Source organism: Jaculus jaculus, chromosome 1 (assembly GCF_020740685.1).
Source record: "Jaculus jaculus isolate mJacJac1 chromosome 1, mJacJac1.mat.Y.cur, whole genome shotgun sequence".
NCBI classification, from domain to species: Eukaryota; Metazoa; Chordata; class Mammalia; order Rodentia; family Dipodidae; genus Jaculus; species Jaculus jaculus.
The window spans coordinates 201,758,556-201,777,413 of record NC_059102.1 but is presented as its reverse complement, the minus strand read 5'-3'; the positions used below and the strand labels follow the sequence as shown (position 1 = coordinate 201,777,413).

Genomic DNA, 18,858 nt, shown 5'->3' with positions numbered 1-18,858 from the left:
CAAGAACTTACGGGTCACCATCATAACCTTCCTGGTAACTACACCCTAGGTTCTAAGGGGGAGCAAAAGGGCAATGTTTATTTTATTCTATTACTAAATTTTGTTTGGAATCACCATATGTGCCTTACAAACTGTTCAGCTGGGATTATAGCTGTTAAAATAAAATTCTTCTCTGTCTAGTGCGTGGTTTCTGGGTAGTGAGTGAAAACTCCAAATGATCACTATGTCCTAATTCCAAACTGGGCACATTTCAGTGGGTACCTGTGATTTCTAGTAGTTTCTCAATACTTTTGAGGCATAGAGGGAAACTGATAATGCTTATGAGAGGCATCCTTATTGTTATGAACATGCCAGTGCTCCTCTGTGATAAAGTGTCATTGACTTCCTGTCACCTCTCATAGATTGGTGATATTTTGTTAACCAGACCACTAAAAAAAAAATCCGTAACAGGATATTAGATGGTATTTAAAAATGATATCAAAGCAAAGGATCATGTATAGATGATACTGTATCTTAAAACAATGATAATATCAGTCCATTAGCTATGTTTGTTCACGTCTACTATATGCAATTTAATTACTGTGTTTACCATGAAATTCTAAGGTAAATATCTTTTGGCAGCATACATAAGACAGACTACTTGTGGAACGATCATTTCTGTATGCTGATTATACTGTTTGTCTACATTTCCAACTATTGCATTTTCTTTAATTCTCGTGTTCTGCATGGTATTCCTCTCCTGCTTCCTATTTTACTTCTATGTGTATTTAAAGATGTATATATTCTGGCCTGTGGATAGACACAGAACCATTCATAGCATGATTTTTTTTTTTACCTAATGTTAATCCATCAAGTGTCTATTTGAGCTATATGAATCTCTTAGATGACAAGCAATATTGAATGCAACACTTTTTTCTAATGACTTGTCAACAAGTGTAGAAAAATCAGTAGGAATGGGATTCAGATGTAAAGATTTAAGTGGAATAATGTGTCACTTAAAAAGATGTTTCCTGTTACTTATTTTTAATGATGTGCTGCATAGATACAGTGATGGAAATGGACCTCATTATGACAAAATGTTTTATCCACTCAGATAAACTGTCACACACTGCATTTTACTGTTTCTCTCCCCATTGGATATTTTATTCCAACTTACAAGAATGCTCACCAACCCTCTCAAAAATAAATTTTTATCCTTGGTCAGTTCCTATCCTTTTAATTGTGCATCCCAAGTAGGTCTTTTCATTCACTGTTCAATTTCATTAAATGATATCAAGACAGCTCCTAGTGTCTCGCTGCTCCCTCCTCGGCGCTGCAACCTGAAAACCTACTGCTTCCATAAATTAATCTCTCTCATGTTAGGTGGACTGAAGCCCATTTTGTAGTCTGTGCCCACATCTTTACTGTTCTCAACTTTCCCTTTTTCTGCATCCACATTACCAGTCAGTATAGGGCACTCCTCTAGGGTGGGTAGCTTACATTCTGTCCCTCAACTATTGATTCCCAGCTTCCTCTGTCTTCCCAACTCTGTGTTCCTAATTCCAATCTCTCTCCTAAGCCCTGACTCTGTTTTTCCAGAAATTCTGGTGTCGGATCTGTGGTTGGATTTCATATATAGCCAACTGCATAGTTTAAGTTACATGTAATTAAAACCATTAAAATTACACTGTGGTGTAGGCTTACCTTATATTTCATCTTGCAGAAATGATCACAGGTTGGGTGGTAAAGCAAAAGATGGTGAGTGACTCAATGTTTACTGTTTCACAGTTAAAGCTGTTCAACAGATTTTGGTCTTGCCTCTCCCTGGTGATGGTAGATGTGTCAATGTCTCCTATTAATTACCTCAGTTCTGTACAGTAGAGCAGGTGGTTATAACAACATAAAGCAGCCTTGAGGGAGAATTACCCTTAACTGTTTAAATCCCACAGCCCTTATGCTTAAAATGTGATTTTTTTTTTCCACTTGAGGTAGAGGAACATAATAGATAAAATAGACGTTCCATTTGGTAAATCAGTAACTTGAGAATAATTGTAGTTGAATTATAAGTAAAGTTAACTAAAATCAAGAAAAACTGTTGTTGGATTCCATTCTCTTGAGCCTCAATTTTAAAATTACGGAACAAAACATTGAGCAATTGGTTTAGCTTAGGCCTGGAATTGTTTTAAATTAAATATTATGCCATATTCCCTCAAATGTACTTCATAAATTAGCTTTTCATCAAATTCATACAGAAGGAAGTCAAATTATAAAGATAATCACACCACAACAGGCATAGAGTACCACATACTACATATACATGTGCATCTACCATATTCAGAACGTCAGATTACACACACATTAAAAATAGGATATGTTAAAGAACATGAAGTAAATTGCTATGGAGTTAGTTAATATCGATGCATTAGGTGGCAACTGTATGTAGGACACAACCAATTATTTCTTTAGTGTAGATAGTCTTCTAATCTATTATCCCTGTCATCTATAAACAGCAAACAGTTTACATGGTGCATTTGAATTGACCTTTGAATAAAAGATGCTACAAGCTGAATAATCATTAAATGCCATTAAATTTATTGAATTGGCTCCATTACTGAAAATAAATGTTGTCTGTTAACTGTGTCTGTGTTGTGAGGCAGCATGGCTGCTCCATCATCTCTAACAACTCTTAAACCAGGCGATTATGGTATAGTCCTCCACAGACCAGAGGTATGGCAGCATCTTATTTTCCTGCCTCTTCACAGCCTAACAATGGATATCAGTAACTATTTTATATAAATAGTATAAATGGACTGAGTCCTGTCTGATAAAATCTTTAGCACATCTGCTTCAGGTTTTATCCTCTGAAATGTACTAGCCATGCAACTTTGCACAAATTAACTTCTCTGGGTCTCAGTGTCTTACTTGTAAAAAGAGACTCTGTGATTACTTCTTAGTTCCAGAAATGTTCATAATCCTCACTGGATGGTGAAACTCAGAGGAAAATAAAGGGGCATGGTAGTACACCTTTGTTGTCTTGGCTACTTGGAAGGTAGGAGGAACACTTACATATAAAACATGAGATTTGCCTCAAAACATAGCAAGAGCTGGGCATGGTGGTGCATGCCTTTAATCCTAGCACTTGGGAGGCAGAGGTAGGAGGATTACTGTGAATTCAAGGCCACTCTGAGATGACGTAATGAATTCCAGGTTAGCCTGAGCTAGAGTGAGACCCTACCTTGAAACCCCCCCCCACACACAAAAAAAAACATAGCAAAGACCCCTTCTCAAAGAAAGGTGTGTGTGTATGCATGTGCATATGTGTATACATATTATGAACACTGGACAGTTTACAAAGGCAGATTTTTTACTTTAGTGCAACATAAAAGTGTCTAAAAGCAATTTGTTTTCCATGCTAATAGAAGTTTCACAAAAGGTTGAAAAGTGTCATTAAATAACCACATGCAATTAAGAAAAGCACAGGGAACACAAAAAGATCTGGGAATCTACTTCAGTGGGAGAACATTGGTTACTAGCAAAGAGTAGAGGGAAGGAGAAAGATAGGATGAGAAAGGAAAGGGAAAGGGAGAGATGAGAAAGAGATATTTGGGTAAAGAATTAATAGCTATCCTATTAAATGCATAAGCTTGTACCATAAGCTGGATATTGTGCTGGGCCATGCAGGGTTTATCAACCAAGTACAGCAGGGGCTAACATGGCATTCCAGCTAACAGTCGTCACCACACAAAGAAGGATGTATAACAATCATAAATGTGTTAGAAAGAGCAGAAGCAATATCCACTTCACATGGATCAATACAAGCTCGTTGACAAAAGTACTTTGGCATCATCACGAAGCATGGGCACGCTTTTGAAAATGGAGGGGCACTTCATGCTGCATGAGAAAATCACAGAGGTGGGAGTGAATCGGCAGTGGCATGTCTCTGCAGCATACAGACAATTCAGACATATCTCAAAACATGCTGCAACCACGATGTACTGTCACTGTAGTGCTAACTATCTTGTACACCAAGATATATTGTCAGCAAGCTCAAAACTGATCTTGTAATCCCACTTTACAAAGTGGAGCATTTTCTATGGCTTCCCAGCCAGGTAAACCAACAATATCCCTCAGAGGAGTCCTTGGCACCACCACCAATAGCAAAGAGGCCATAGCTCTCTCGAGAATGGGCTTCCGTGGAATTCTTCATATTTATAACATTCTGCAACTCCACAGCATCATACAGATAAAGCCCAGAGGAAATGTAGTTAATAAATTATTAAACTGCTCTCCTTTAAAGCATTGAGACTGGGCAGCATAAAGACTTGCCATGGTCTGTCAAATGCAAACAGATCTGCAATTCTTAGAAAGGAGAATTATCTGAGCTAAGGATCAGTTGGCCCTGCAGATCCCATAGCCCCCCTGGGATCACCTTCCTGCAGCCTGCCTCTCTAAGAGTTTCATGCTAATACAGTCAATGAAACAAAAAACCCTCATGAAGGAGGTGGGTCATTGCCCCCTTCTGAGGAGCTATCTTTTGCTTTGTAAGATGGTCTTGGAAGAGTCATCTGCTAAACATAAGTTTGAAAATCCAGCTCTCTGCTTGCCCAGAAATAACTTAATTGATATGGGTGACTTTGTTTATTATATAATGTATGGTTAAACAAATTTCTCCTTTGTCATATTCCCTGCCAGATAGTTACATTTCAGATTTCTTTGTGCCATATTCACTGCGTTAAAATGACTAATATTTAAAGTTATTACATATATTTTTTTTCTAACGGGTAAAATGGTTTTAAAATTACTTTAGCTCTGTTTTCAAGTCTAATTTCTGTGGCCTGGGCATAGTTCCTCACCTCTTTTTTTTTCCATCTACCAAACCTAAATTGGCTCATTTTGCTGAAATGGCTACAACACTGAGGTGGCTTTGATAAGTTGTGTGAATGTGTATTTTCTGAGCAGAATTTGTAAGGCAGGTGGGAAGGGCAGCTGGTTGAGAGGATCAGATTAGTGGAAACACAAAACTAGTACTTTCATCTACGCTCCCCTTCCTCCCTAACACGGGCAGGATCCGTAGCATCCAGATGAAAAGTTGGAAAACATCCCAGCTCTGTTGAAAAGGAAAGAGAGATTTGACATGTTAGTGATGTGGGGTGTACTGAGAACAGCATCTTCCATCCTTCTTCACTTATGACTTCAGACACTTCTGTGGGGTGTTATAGTATAGTTTCCGGTTGGAATTTCAGGTATGAAAGGCATCAGACTCAGTAGCATTTGGGGCTGTAGCATGGAGCAAGGTCGTAAAGGCCCCTGTGCCTAGAGCAGTGTCCTCTTCACCATCCCTGGGCTTTGTCAGCCGGCCCTGGCTGCGGGGCCGACAACTTCTGGCCACAGTGTGCTAACCCTTTCTGAATGGTCCTCACGTTGGTGGTACAGATAAATGTTGCTGAGTAATTGGGGTGGCCAGAGGGTTTCACATTCCATTTTCGTTTATGATCTAAACTTTAGATTCAAAAGCATGATAACACACCAAAGGAAGAGCAAATTTCCAGATGTTTTATGAAGTTAATCTACCAAATGTCTCAGAAAAAAATTACCTTGAAAATAAAACTATGTAATTTGAATGGGTATAGGTTTCAAATGTGCTTGAATGTCCAGTAGAGCATTTTAGATTTGAAGCATCAGAGAACAAGGATAGCTAGAAGTTGCTATAGCTACAATTTCAGCCTCAAATCTTCACATGGATAATGCCCAAACAAGCTTTGTAAGATTACATATTAAATTATTCTCATTCTTACCATAAAAGGCTACTCGTTTAGAAACTAATATGCTAGTGATAGGTATAAGGAACCTTGATTCAGCCCTAGCAAATATCTGAAAGTTAACGTTACAAGGTTAAATATGAAGTAGGTCCTGGTTTGTATACAAAGTGTCTCCCTAAAATTCTCATGTATTGAAGTCTTGTACTCCAGCTGGTGATACTATTGAGAGGTGCTTGGATCATGGGGACACAAACTTCATCAATAGGCCATTCAGAGGTGGGCCTTGTTGGAGGAAGTAGATCACTAAGGGAGTGTTTTTGAAGTATATATCTTGGTCTGATCCCTTTTTTGTGTGTGTGTCACTCTCTGCTTTCCAACTGCCATGAGTTGAGTAGCTTAGCTCTTCCACATATTCTTGACCATGAAGCTCTGCTTCCTCACAGGCCCAGAAACAAGGAAGCCAGCCTCTGCCTGTAAAACCTCTGAAACCGTGAGCCAAAGTAATTCTTCCTTCCCTTTAAGTTGTTTTGTCAGATATTTTCCTACATGGAAACTATTTTCTTTTAACTAATACAACAGGGAAATGGTGATGGAACTCAACTCAAGTGGGAATAGTTAAATTCAGAGGATGACACAGCTATGCAATCCAAGATACCCAGATGTTTCAAAGTATCATAATTTCTAGGGCTTAATAAGCTCTTCACAACTTTTGAAACCCATTCTTTATTCATGCAAACAAATATATATTTTCACATTTGATCATTTCATTAATGGTACAAAAGAGAAAATCTCACAGCAAGACTGAGTTACTGTTTTTGTTTTACAATTATTATTCCCTAGAATTTAAAGAGTCTTATTTCACCCATCAGTCTTTATTTTCAAAACACAAACTTGCCAACAATATTATAAGATGAAAATTCTCTGCTTTCTGTGTTAATATCCACATTTTTTGTGAATCTCTTTTGGGAACCTTTTCTTATGACAAGTCATTTATTATTCACAATGATCATGGTTAAACATAATACTGAGCTATATATACTGAACTATATCTACTAAATTTTTTAAACAAAAGACACAAGGGTATTTATGTAAATTCTAAATGATTACATGATTGACTATCCTAAAAGTAATTCTTTGTTTTGCTACAATGTTTACCTTCTCTTTCTTACACTCTAAGCCAACAAACAGTAAGATTTTAGTTTATGACATCATAAAGAAATTCAAACTTGTAATATTCTTCATAGAGTTTTCATTTTTAGAGTAAATATTATGTATTTCTTTTCATTTGTGCATGTGTAGTATGTGTGGTGTGGTGTGTATGATGGGGTGTGTGTGGTGCATGCATGCACGTGCATGTGGCGGCCAGAGGAAAATATCAGGTGTCCTCCATTGCTCATCCACATTGTCTCCTTGAGACGGAGTACCTCACTGAACATGGACCTGCTGGTCGTACTGGCTGACCAGTGAGTCCAGCGATTCTCCAGCCTTTGCTCTCCCACAGGACGGGGGTTACAGGCATGCATTGCCATGCCCAGATGGTTATATGCGTGCTGGGGAATCAAACACTAGGTGAATCAGGACCTCTCAAACCCTCATGGTTTTATGGAAAATGTTCTATGCAAGTGCTATTACCCACTGAGCCATCTTCTCAGCCCTACTACTTTTCCTAGGAATAACATCAAATGTTATATTATTTTTTAAATGTAGTTTTATAACATTTTATAAGAATGCATTAAATAACATGAACAGTTATAAATTTATTCTTTCAAGGAAAGAAAAACTATCTCATAAAATAATTTAGAAATCATATCTGTCACTTACGAATAGTTTCAAGAAATTCTCAGTTTGAGTCGGTTTCTTATGGAAATAATTTATTTTAAAAGCAGTGGAAAGATTGAAAAAAATTCATAAAACTAAGTTTTTCATTAAAAATTTCATTGAATTTTTATTTATTTTAAAAGAAACTTTTAACAAAAGTTAAGTATTTGTTGGACAAAGTAATAGTCATTTGTTATCGCTACAAGATGCACAATTGAACTTCTTCCTGGCCAATTTACCTCACAAGATTCTTGTTTGTACAGTGGTATATCCTCAGTATTAAATGTGTGGGTGAATTCTAACTTTAATTTCAACAAGCTGAAGCATCTATCCAAGATGCCTGATGATGGACTTGTGCTTACCACAATGGGGACACGTTAATGGATGCAAAATTAGTACAAAGCTGTACAAAGTTTGCTACACTTATCATTGAACTCCTTTCTTTGGTATTGTCATTCTGTCTTTTAAATTCCTAGTACTGAGACCAGAATGTTCGCATTGTCAAAGGAAAAATCTCTAAGACTATTTTGTTGATGGGGCTTATTCAGTTTCCAGACTTAATACTGGTTCTAAGCACTTGTAGCCAAATAAAGAGGTGGGGGGTGGAGGCAGGGGTTGAAAAGATGGAATGTAGGCAAGAGGGAATTAAAGGGAAAGGAAAGGAGAAGGGCTCTGAAAGGAAGCTGAAAGAAGGAAGAGTAATTAGAGGAGGGAGCAGGCAGGAAATCACAGAGACAAGGAAGGCTGCCGAAAAGGGTCTAGTTGCAAGAAGAGGCTGGGCTGAATTTCTGGAGAACAGTGAGTATCCACTCACTTCTCATCTGTTATGTTGCTGGCACCACAGCAAAGGAAACAAAACTATTTCAATATTGGCGGTGTTTTTAAAAGCCAATGGAAAGAAACTAAAACAGCACATGGATTACTTTGTAGATGGTTCAAGGGCTAGTTTAGTACAAATGGTTTGTGTATGGGGGAGGCAATAAATATAACAAATTCATTTCACTGTTTACAGTCTTTGTTTGTAAACACACATCATAAAATTTTCCAAGGACAACTACTTTATTAACACTGCAATTTTCTCTCAGACTCAAGATCCTAAATCATGAAGAGTTTATACTTTCAAGAAGAAAAAAAAAAATCAACCTCACAAGACATTTTTGAAGAAAACTTGGCTAGTTTTTATGAGAATAAACACATTAACTTCTTCCCCTTATAACTTTTGGCTCTGAGTAAAATGTCATATTTGAGTAGTATACATTTCTTCCTTTGGTAAAATCTACTTTTCAGGGTGAGTGTGAATGATATGAGCATCATTACTGACATTACTGAGCCACTACCAAACACTTTGTTCAGATCTCTTCCCCTACACATTATCCATCTTTCCTGAAACCAAATGCCCAGACTTTGCCAGGTCCAAGGAAGATGGCCATCAGTGTTCTTTACTGAGTAGACTTGATACCAATAGCAATCATCCCAAATAAAATCTTCCTTACCCTTTAAACAAGGATCAACATAAAGTTTTCTTTATCACCACGTAGGTGCTCCAGCACACAGGTGGCAGATAAAGAAGGGGATTGAATGACAAGAACCAGAGCAAGGGTGATCAGCCATGGCCAAGGGCTCAGGCTGATAGTCAGAGGACAAGGTGTCTCATATCTCTGCCATCATGTAACCATAAGAAAGTGAACTCACTGCCAGGCAATGGGTTTGCAAAAGATGTTTTCAAAGATAAGATAAATTGAGATGTGCCTGTAGCTTCTGTCTACTTTTTGAAGCCAGACTTGATGTGGCTGAAGGATGAGTCCAGTATCAGGGGCACAGTGATCTGGAACCTGACAGGTAGCCTCAGCACCAAAGACCCTAAAAAAGACATCAGCAGGAGTTATAATGTGAAAGTCTGAAAATAGTCCAAGATGGATAAAGTGCTCAAGGAAGAGGCTATTTAATCTAGTGTTCTATAAAGCCTTTTCAGAAAAGCTTCTCACCTCTAGTGCAATGAGAAAAAAAACAGAGAAAGAAAGAAAGAAAGAAAGAAAGAAAGAAAGAAAGAAAGAAAGAAAGAAAGAAAAAAAGAAAGAGGAAGGAAATGCTGAGAATGGCACTGATCAGCCAAGCTGTTTTATATGTGAGACGTGGGGCTGCAGAGATTGCTCAGTGGTTAAGATGCTTGCCTGTGAAGCTTAAGGACCCAGGTTCCACTCCCTAAAACCCATGTAAGCCAGATGCACAAGGTGACACATGCATGCTTCTGGCATTCAATTGTAGTAACTAGAGGTTCTGGCATGCCATTTTTTATTCTCTCTCTTGCTCTCATTCTCACTCTCTTACTCTCTCTCATACAATAAGTAAAATAAGAAAAGTAAAACATGTAGCCAAATGCCTAAGTATTATTAGAAAATACTAAAAAACCATGAAGTAGTGAAAAAAAATCAGATATGAAAGCCAGTTTCATGAATCATCCATCTAGTTTAATGTGAAGAAAATCAAGAGAAATTACTAACGTATGTTTCTTTGAGAATTAGCGTCTGTTTTCTTCTTGTAAATGGAGCCGTGATTTTGCAAACAGGAACCAATTCAGGACTCATTTGCTGTCTACTTGGGTCTCAGTATTGTATAATCTGCAGCAACAAAGCTTTGGTTGTCTTAATGGTTATGGATTCTTAATCAAGCCCACATACTTAACAAACTACCACACAATTCCCTCTTCAATAAATTCTATCACACCATTGTCCTAGGAGGTTTCAATATTATCAATGTAGGAAAAGCAACACCAATATTTTAATTGTTGCAATGTCAAAAATAGTCACTCAATAGGGTGGGTGGAGAGGGAAGGGAGAGCAAAAGTAGGGGTGTGGGACACAAAACTGGACCCAAATGGCAAGAGGGGGTGGAAAGAATGTCAGAGCCACATGTTGGGTCATGATACACAGAGACATTGCCTCCTACTCATAACTAATGGCTAACCCCACAATGCATGACCCACATTCCCCAACCAGTAGGGTCCCTGCGGAGAGGGGGAGGACAGGGAGAAAGCAAACGATGGTACCGACTTCACTGTATACACTGAGTACAAAACTAATAAATGTTAAAAAAGGTAATCATTAAAAACAAAGTCACTCAAAATCAGTTTGAGAGAACATTTTGAGAAATGGGCCATACTCACAGATTGTGTGGTCCCAAACAAAGCGTTCCAGAGGCTTTGGCTTTGTGACTTACTCATGTGTTGAAGAGGTGGATGCAGCAATGTGTGCTCAGCCAAACAAGGTTGATGGGCGTGTAGTGGAACCAAAGAGAGCTGTTCCTAGAGAGGATTCTGTCAAACCTGGTGCCCATTTGACAGTGAAGAAAATTTTTGTTGGTGGTATTAAAGAAGATACAGAAGAGTATAATCTGAGAGACTACTTTGAAAAGTATGGCAAAATTGAAAACATAGAAGTGATGGATGACAGGCAGAGTGGAAAAAAGAGAGGATTTGCTTTTGTAACTTTTGATGATCATGATACAGTTGATAAAATTGTTGTTCAGAAATATCACACTATTAATGGGCATAATTGTGAAGTGAAAAAGGCTCTTTCTAAGCAAGAGATGCAGTCGGCTGGGTCACAGAGAGGTCATGGAGGTGGATCTGGCAACTTTATGGGTCATGGTGGAAACTTTGGAGGTGGTGGAGGTAATTTTGGTCGTGGTGGAAACTGGTGGAAGAGGTGGCTATGGTGGTGGAGGTGGTGGCAGCAGAGGGAGGTATGGTGGAGGTGATGGTGGCTACAATGGATTTGGAGGTGATGGTGGCAACTATGGTGGTGGTCCTGGTTATCGTAGTAGAGGAGGCTGTGGTGGTGGTGGACCAGGATATGGAAACCAAGGTGGTGGATATGGTGGTAGAGGAGGAGGAAATGATGGTTACAATGAAGGAGGAAATTTTGGTGGTGGTAACTATGGTGGAGGTGGGAACTACAATGATTTCAGAAATTATAGTGGACCACAGCAGTCAAATTATGGACCCATGAAGGGGGGCAGTTTTGGTGGAAGAAGCTCTGGCAGTCCCTATGCTGGTGGTTATGGATCTGGTGGTGGAAGTGGTGGATATGGTAGCAGAAGGTTTTAAAAACAGCAGAAAAGGGCTACAGTTCTTAGCAGGAGAGAGAGCGAGGAGTTGTCAGGAAAGCTGCAGGTTACTTTGAGACAGTCGTCCCAAATGCATTAGAGGAACTGTAAAAATCTGCCACAGACGCAGCGATGATCTATAGTCAGAAAAGTTACTGTAGCTTAAACAGGAAACCCTTCTTGTTCAGGACTGTCATAGCCACAGTTTGCAAAAAGTGCATCTATTGATAAAATGCAATGTAGTGTCAATTAGATGTACATTCCTGAGGTCTTTCATGTATTGTAGCTTTGTCTTTCTTTTTCTTTCATTACATCAGGTATATTGCCCTGTTAATTGTGGTAGTGGTACCAGAAATAAAAAATTAAAAAATTTTTAACTTTTCAAAAAGAAAAAAAAAGTAAGGAGGGTTACAGAGATGGCTTAGCAGTTAATGCACTTGCCTGCAATGCCTAAGGACTCAGATTCGATTCCCCAGTGTCCACATAAGCCAGATGCACAGGGTGGCTCATGTGTTTGGAGTCATTTGCAGTGGCTAAAGGCCCTGGCATGTCCATTCTCTCTCTCTCTTTCTCTCTCTCTCTGTCTCCCTCTCTCTGTCTCTATGTATATAAATTGCTAAGGAACATGGGGATGTGAAGATGTGAGTGTAGTTCTGTGGTGGTATGCTTGCCTTGCATTTAACAGGTGCTGAGTTCAATCCCAAACACTGTAAAAACAAACATAAAATCCCACATCATCATGAAATCTTATGTGGAGTTCCATACCTCTATTCAAATATTTAAACCAGAAGGAAAAACACTGTGTTCTTATCCTTATTAAAAAAATCCTCTTGTCTTTAGGAAATGCTAATTTTTCATACCAGTACCGAAAGCCACCTTGGTATTTTGGATGTATTGTTTTCCACACCCCATGGGCCCTCCTCCTTATGAGTTGACTAAGTGGACAGGGAAGGTGGGAATACACACCAGGGTCAATTTATCTTTGGAAGGGAATAGGCTTTTTCTGTCTCTAATTTCTGTGATGTTCCTCTGTGGGGAGATTCCCGAGCAGTCTTTTCCTGGCTGTCAAAAGCACCTGCTCTCATTCTTCAGCTTGGCCCTGGCCTAGCTGCTCCCAGATGTCTGACGCTTATCTCCGTCTGGTCAGAGCCACACCCTCTCTTGACAGGCTTCCTAAGTTCCAAGATCAAACAGGAGTAGAGGACTGAAGTCTGCTGGAGCAGAAGCAACGGGAACAGTGGCCAATCCCACAGCCACACCACCCACTCAGCAGCTTCCTCTGTGCTCTTGGGTTAAACCAGAGAAGGTTCGAGATGAGGTCAGGAAGGGAAAGAAGTCACATGGCAGAAACTTCCAATATTTTACTGAATTCTGCTGGGATGTTAGCCAAATGCTGGGTTAACTTTGGTTGCATCACTGGTAAGCTAATCACCCTCTTGCTGTTATGTGAAAGCAAGATGTGACCTTATTTCAATTTCAGAAAACCAGTGAGTTTTGTGAGCTATGTACATTCTCTCAGTTGAGAAACATTTTAAGTAATATTTTATTAAAATTTTTTTTAATTCATTTTTATTTATTTATTTGAGAGTGACACAGAGAGAGAAAGAGGCAGAGAGATGGGGCCGGGAGAGAATGGGCATGCCAGGGCCTCCGGCCACTGCAAACGAACTCCAGATGCGTGTGCTCCTTTGTGCATCTGGCTAACGTGGGTCCTGGGGAATCAAGCCTCGAACCTGGGTCCTTAGGCTTCACAGGCAAGCACTTAACCACTAAGTCATCTCTCCAGCCCTTAAGTAACATATTAAATATACCTGTTCTTAAACAAAAAGAAAAACCTTTATGTAGTTTGACGTGGTTAGCATAGCATTATCAGAACTGATTGAGATCATGCCAGAATTTTTGTATGTTCGAGTAAACAATGTATACGTAGCAGGACTCAGCATTTCATTGTACATTATATGTTATTTCAATCCAAATCACAAATATTCATAATATTCCATGTTGGGCACTATACTAGCCTGTGGAGATTCAACAGGAGGAAAGGAGGACACACTGCCTGTCCTCATGGAGTTGTTGGTTTTGATGTAATTCGTTCAAAAGAACCTCCCTTCCTTTCTTTGTGTCTCCATTATTCTTATTGCTCTCATTTAAGATAAACTCTGGCTGCATTACTCATTCTGGCCTTGAACTGAAGAGACTGCCCTGGGCTGAAGAGATGTCTCAAAGGTTAAGTGAGCTTTCTGTACAAGATGTGACCACCAGAATTTGAATCTCCTGAATCCAGGTTAAATAGCTGAGCAGGGTCACTGTAGGGGAATAGAGACCCAGGAATTACCCCAGCTCAAGACAGATATGTCAAATTCCCAGCTCAGCAAGAGCCTTCAGCTTAAAGAAGAACAAATGGAAGAGTTATGGAATGTGACAGCCTGTGTTCTGCCACAGCAACCAAAGATGAGCATAGCCTGTTACAGGCAAACTCATGGGGTACTACAAAGGCACATACATGTACATAACCCTCCACATACATACACATAAACCAAAAATAAAGAAAGAAATAAGGTAAGTAAGACGGAAAGAAAGGACAAGATGGTTTCCTTCTTTCTATCTTTTCCAATAGCTGGGACTACGGATACATCTCTACATCCACTGTGGTGGTATCTAGTTGAACCAACTTGCTCTAAGAGGATGACCTTATTAGCTCTTTTTATTCGTCTGTTTTTCTTTCAAATAGCTAACTAGCCTTGAGTGCTGACTGTTTACAAAGCACTTTGGTAAACACATGTATCATTTAGCTTACTCTGTAGTCTTGAGAAAGAGGGGCTATTATTAACCCATTAACAGATGAAATAGAAACCTTCTCAGGTACATTGCTGGTCCGTGGTGGAACTATACTATGGAATCAGCTAGTCTGCTCCATACCTGGGCTCTATCACTCTACTCTCACACAAAGTCTCAAACCTCTCTCAAACCGGTTCTCTGTCCTTAACCCTTATACAATAAGGTCTCAGATTACATGTTTTTTAAAGCATTGAGCATGTATTTATCTTATTGTTCCCCCCTCATGTAGTGAATCATAGACATATATCTCAGCATATCCTGAAAGCTCTGTTTATTATTTTTTCAACCTACCTTTCCAAATTTCTAGAAACTCCTTCTGAGTGGCACATACCCAGGAGACTGGGACCACTCACCTTCTCCCCAAACCATGATGCTATATGTCCCTGCTTAGAATCATCAAGTCCTGGTGTATACCTAGGAATTGTGCATACCTTCTATCACATACTTGGTTATTGATAGAGCCTCAAAGGAAACTATTTTAGAATGTGGAGTTGGGCTCTGGAGTCTAACTGGCCTCAGTTCAATTCCAGCTCTTCAAATTGTTGGCTCAGCAATCTCAGGCAAGTTGGACTGCATCTATCTGTGTCAAAAGCTCTTTCATGTGGGTAAGGGTTCAACTTAGGAGTACGGTATAAGCTTAGCATGTGCAAATCCTTGATCACCAACCCTGGTCTCCAAAACAAAACAAAACAGAACAGAAATTATATCTTTCATGTATTTCCATTGTAATTGGGGGATGAAAAAATACTTCTGGAAATCAATATAATTTTTAAAGATTCAAATTTTCTTAAAATCCAAACTCTATAAAGCTCAGCTTTCTCCCCTCTGTACACTTCTCTCATAAGAAAAAACAGTGTCCTCCAGAATCATGAAGCTCCTTTCAGAGGCTGCTCTGGTTTCCTAAGGCCTTCACAGTGCTCACTATACTTGAAACCACAGTGCTATTTGACATGCTAATTCTGTCAGCTTCCATTATATCACCTTCTCAGAGAAGACTTTCTTGAACACTTGATTCTAATCTTCCCTAGGTGTTTTTTCTCATGGAATTCAGTTCTTTCCTCATATGTGTTATAGTTTTTTATTTCTGTGGTTTATTTGTGTGGGTTTATTTTCTCAGTAAACGTCTAAGTTCCTGTTTCTATCTATTTGCTCATTATGTACTAAAGTCCTGACACTGCATAATTCATGATGAACAGAAGTTTATTTGGCTAACAGTTCTGGAGGCTGTGAAATCTAAGAGCAAGGTGCCAGCATTGGTGCTACAACTGATGAGAGTTTTTTGGCAGCATCATAATATGACAGAGGGCACCACATGTCAAAACAGGGTGATAATGCTAGTTCTAGTCTCTTGTCCCACCTAAAGCCACTAAAAAATATTATGGGATACCTCCTGGATGGCCTCAGTATTTCTAATTTTGACCTATAGGACTCCCTTCAAAATGACATGAATGTGCCAGGTATAGTGGTGCACACCTTTAATCCCACCACTCAGGAGACAGAGGTTGGAGAGTCGCCATGAGTTTGAGGCCACCCTGAGACTACATATCAGGTCAGAATTCCAGATCAGCCTGAGCTACAGTGAGACCCTACCTCAAAAATAAATAAATAAATAAATAAATAAATAAATAAATAAATAAATAACATGAGTGTGAGAATTAAGACTTGAACACAAGAATGCAAGAGACACACTCAAATTATAATATATCCCATAAAGATAGGGAATATTTGATTCACCATTAAATTCCCAGCTGTCTGTATAATGCCATAGACAGGATCGAGAGAGACAAAGAGGTAAATCTCTCTTTGCCTCAGTTTCCTCACTTATAGAAACAACAATAATCAAAATTCCATGTTTTTTTCAGAAGCTTTTCACAAAGGCTGCATAGAGTAAGTGCTCAGTAATCATTAGTTATTCTTTCTTGTACTACTTTCCTTTTTTATCTTCCATATAAGCTAGTGCAATGCTTTCAGTATCATAGGCATTCATCAGTGATTTCCTGCACTGAATTAAGCATGATCTGATATTGGAGTTTTCATTTCTTCTAAATTTACTGCTCAGTTTGAGTCACACAGAGTTTTGGTTCTCAGTGATAACAGAAAAAAAGTACACACTCACACTTTGATGATGTGGTCACCCAAGGGATTACATACCTATGACTCTGCAATAATAAGCCAGCACTGCCAGTCTCTTTTGCCTTCACACTATGAAGAATTCTCCTTGTGACCTTTTCTTAATATGACTGCTTTATATATAGTACCATAAACAAGAAGACAATATATTTGGATTAAAAATAACTATGACTTTACGTACATGTATTCAAATTCAATTATTGATCAAAGTGTGTTCGGGAATTTTTGCAAAGAAGGGAAGGTACTGGATTCCTGACTGGGAACACAATTGTTTTAATCTTACTTTTTAGATTAGCACGCTGTCTAGGAGGCAGAGGAGGTAATAAACTAAATGTGTGACAGGTTGAGTGACCATTACCAAAATGAACAACCCAAGATATTCTTACAAGTGAAAGTAGGCAATGTTGGAACAATAGACACAAATGTGTATTCTCATGGGTATGTAGGTCTTGGATTTGTAAGTAGTTCAATATTGACTATATGATTCCAGCAAGAACAAAAGGTATTTAATTTCTGAATCAGCCCATCTGTGTCCAGAGTTTTCAGTTGTTACTGTCTTCCTCTATGTTTGAGAGCATATGTTCAGGGTATTACTTAGCATAATATAATCATATAATATCTGAGTAAGTACAAGCAAAGGCCACTCAACAAAAGGGATTTGACCCCTAGGCAGTACTTATTCAGTGGGGAGGTTACAATGGTGTTTTGAGAATAGGTCACACATGGTTCTGCCATAGCTACTGTAATCCTTAGTGACTCTCAAATTGACTGACTTTATTTTTTCCAAACACATCTTAGTTAAGGTCTCAGTTCATGTTTTCAAAACATGCCAGCTCGTTACTGTTATTGCATTTCAAATGTTATACAAAATTGATGTATATATGTAAAGAAAAACTATCAAGAGTTTGGAATAAATATCTTTAAATATAATGCAATCATGTAGATTTTTTTGTGACGTCTGGTGACATTAACATGGAGATTCTGAGTAAGTACTGACAATTAGTCAGAAGATGGAGCAGAGGTCTTGCAAGAAAACTACTCCCAGGTGACAAAATATTGAAAATTCAATTATACTCTGTTTATTACAGGCATACATTAGCAGCTATATTCCTAATAAAGACCTTGATAATAAACAAATTAATGGGAACACAAGGGAGTACTTATAGAAATATTTTTTCTCCTTATAGTATTCTACAATATTGATTTCTAAAGTGCTCCAGATGACAGTGCAAAACTTGCTGAAGGAATTTTTGACATAAATTATATGTGGAAAAACATGGGACATGTTAAAGTACTCAAGATTATGAAAACAACTTTAATATATAATGACAATGTGTAATAAATTTAACGCTTAAAATTTCAAGTTATGCAAGTGTATAAATCACTTAGGAAATAAAATCTAATGTATGCAAATAAGAAGAAACCATAATGTGGATGCATAAATGGTCGGAATTCTAATTAAAACAATATGTCATAGAAATCAATGCATTTATTTTCCCTGTTACAAATGGGATTTAAAAACATATTTGCAACATGAAATTCTTCATAAAGAGTTCAGAGTATGCAAATGTCCATTTATTTCACCCAGAAAATAAAAATGTTTGACTGTATAAGACAAAAATTGTTTTTGAGTCATCCTGCTATTTTATGATGTTATGCCTCATTCTGTTAACACTTCATTTATTCATTCAATTATTGAATTTTGTTTTATTTCTTTCCATATTTTTGTGGTGGGGGTTGAAACTAAGGATTTACTCATGCTAAGTGTATATTGCACTGTTAACTGACACACCTCCCCCTCCCCAGTCCCTTAGTTGTTGGAAGTTTGTCTGGGTGTCTACTTTTGACATTCTACACACCAGACCAAATAGGCTTAGAAGCTTGATTCTTTCTAGACATTTATGGAAAACACACAGATAGCCTTAGAATAATATAGTAAAAGTTTAATGTCATGGAAACTATGAGGGACTCTATGGGAATTTCAATGTGGGCCAGCATAATTACCCTTTGAATTACAAGCACAGCTAAAAGGAAGAGGTACTTATGCTGAACCTTGAAAGACTGGAAAGATTTTGATCCCTAAGAGCATCCAGGGGACTATTGCTGTTGTCAGCATGAAGTGATCAAAGACAAAGAGTAAGGAAAACACATGGCTTACTTATAGGATGGCCAATAAGAAAACAGTGTTTGGAAAGTCTTCATAAAGAGTCTCAAGAAAAGAAGAGGAGGC

General features: G+C 38.4%; 1 protein-coding gene and 1 pseudogene across 8 annotated transcripts in view; one reads left to right on the top strand and one right to left on the bottom strand.

Annotated features, from left to right (window-relative positions):
* The window catches only part of Tenm3 (teneurin transmembrane protein 3), a 710,814-nt gene that overhangs the window by 454,399 nt on the left and 237,557 nt on the right, over positions 1-18,858 (bottom strand). The gene's annotated exons all lie outside the window — the stretch shown is intronic.
* LOC105943932 lies at positions 2,638-12,007 on the top strand (annotated as a pseudogene).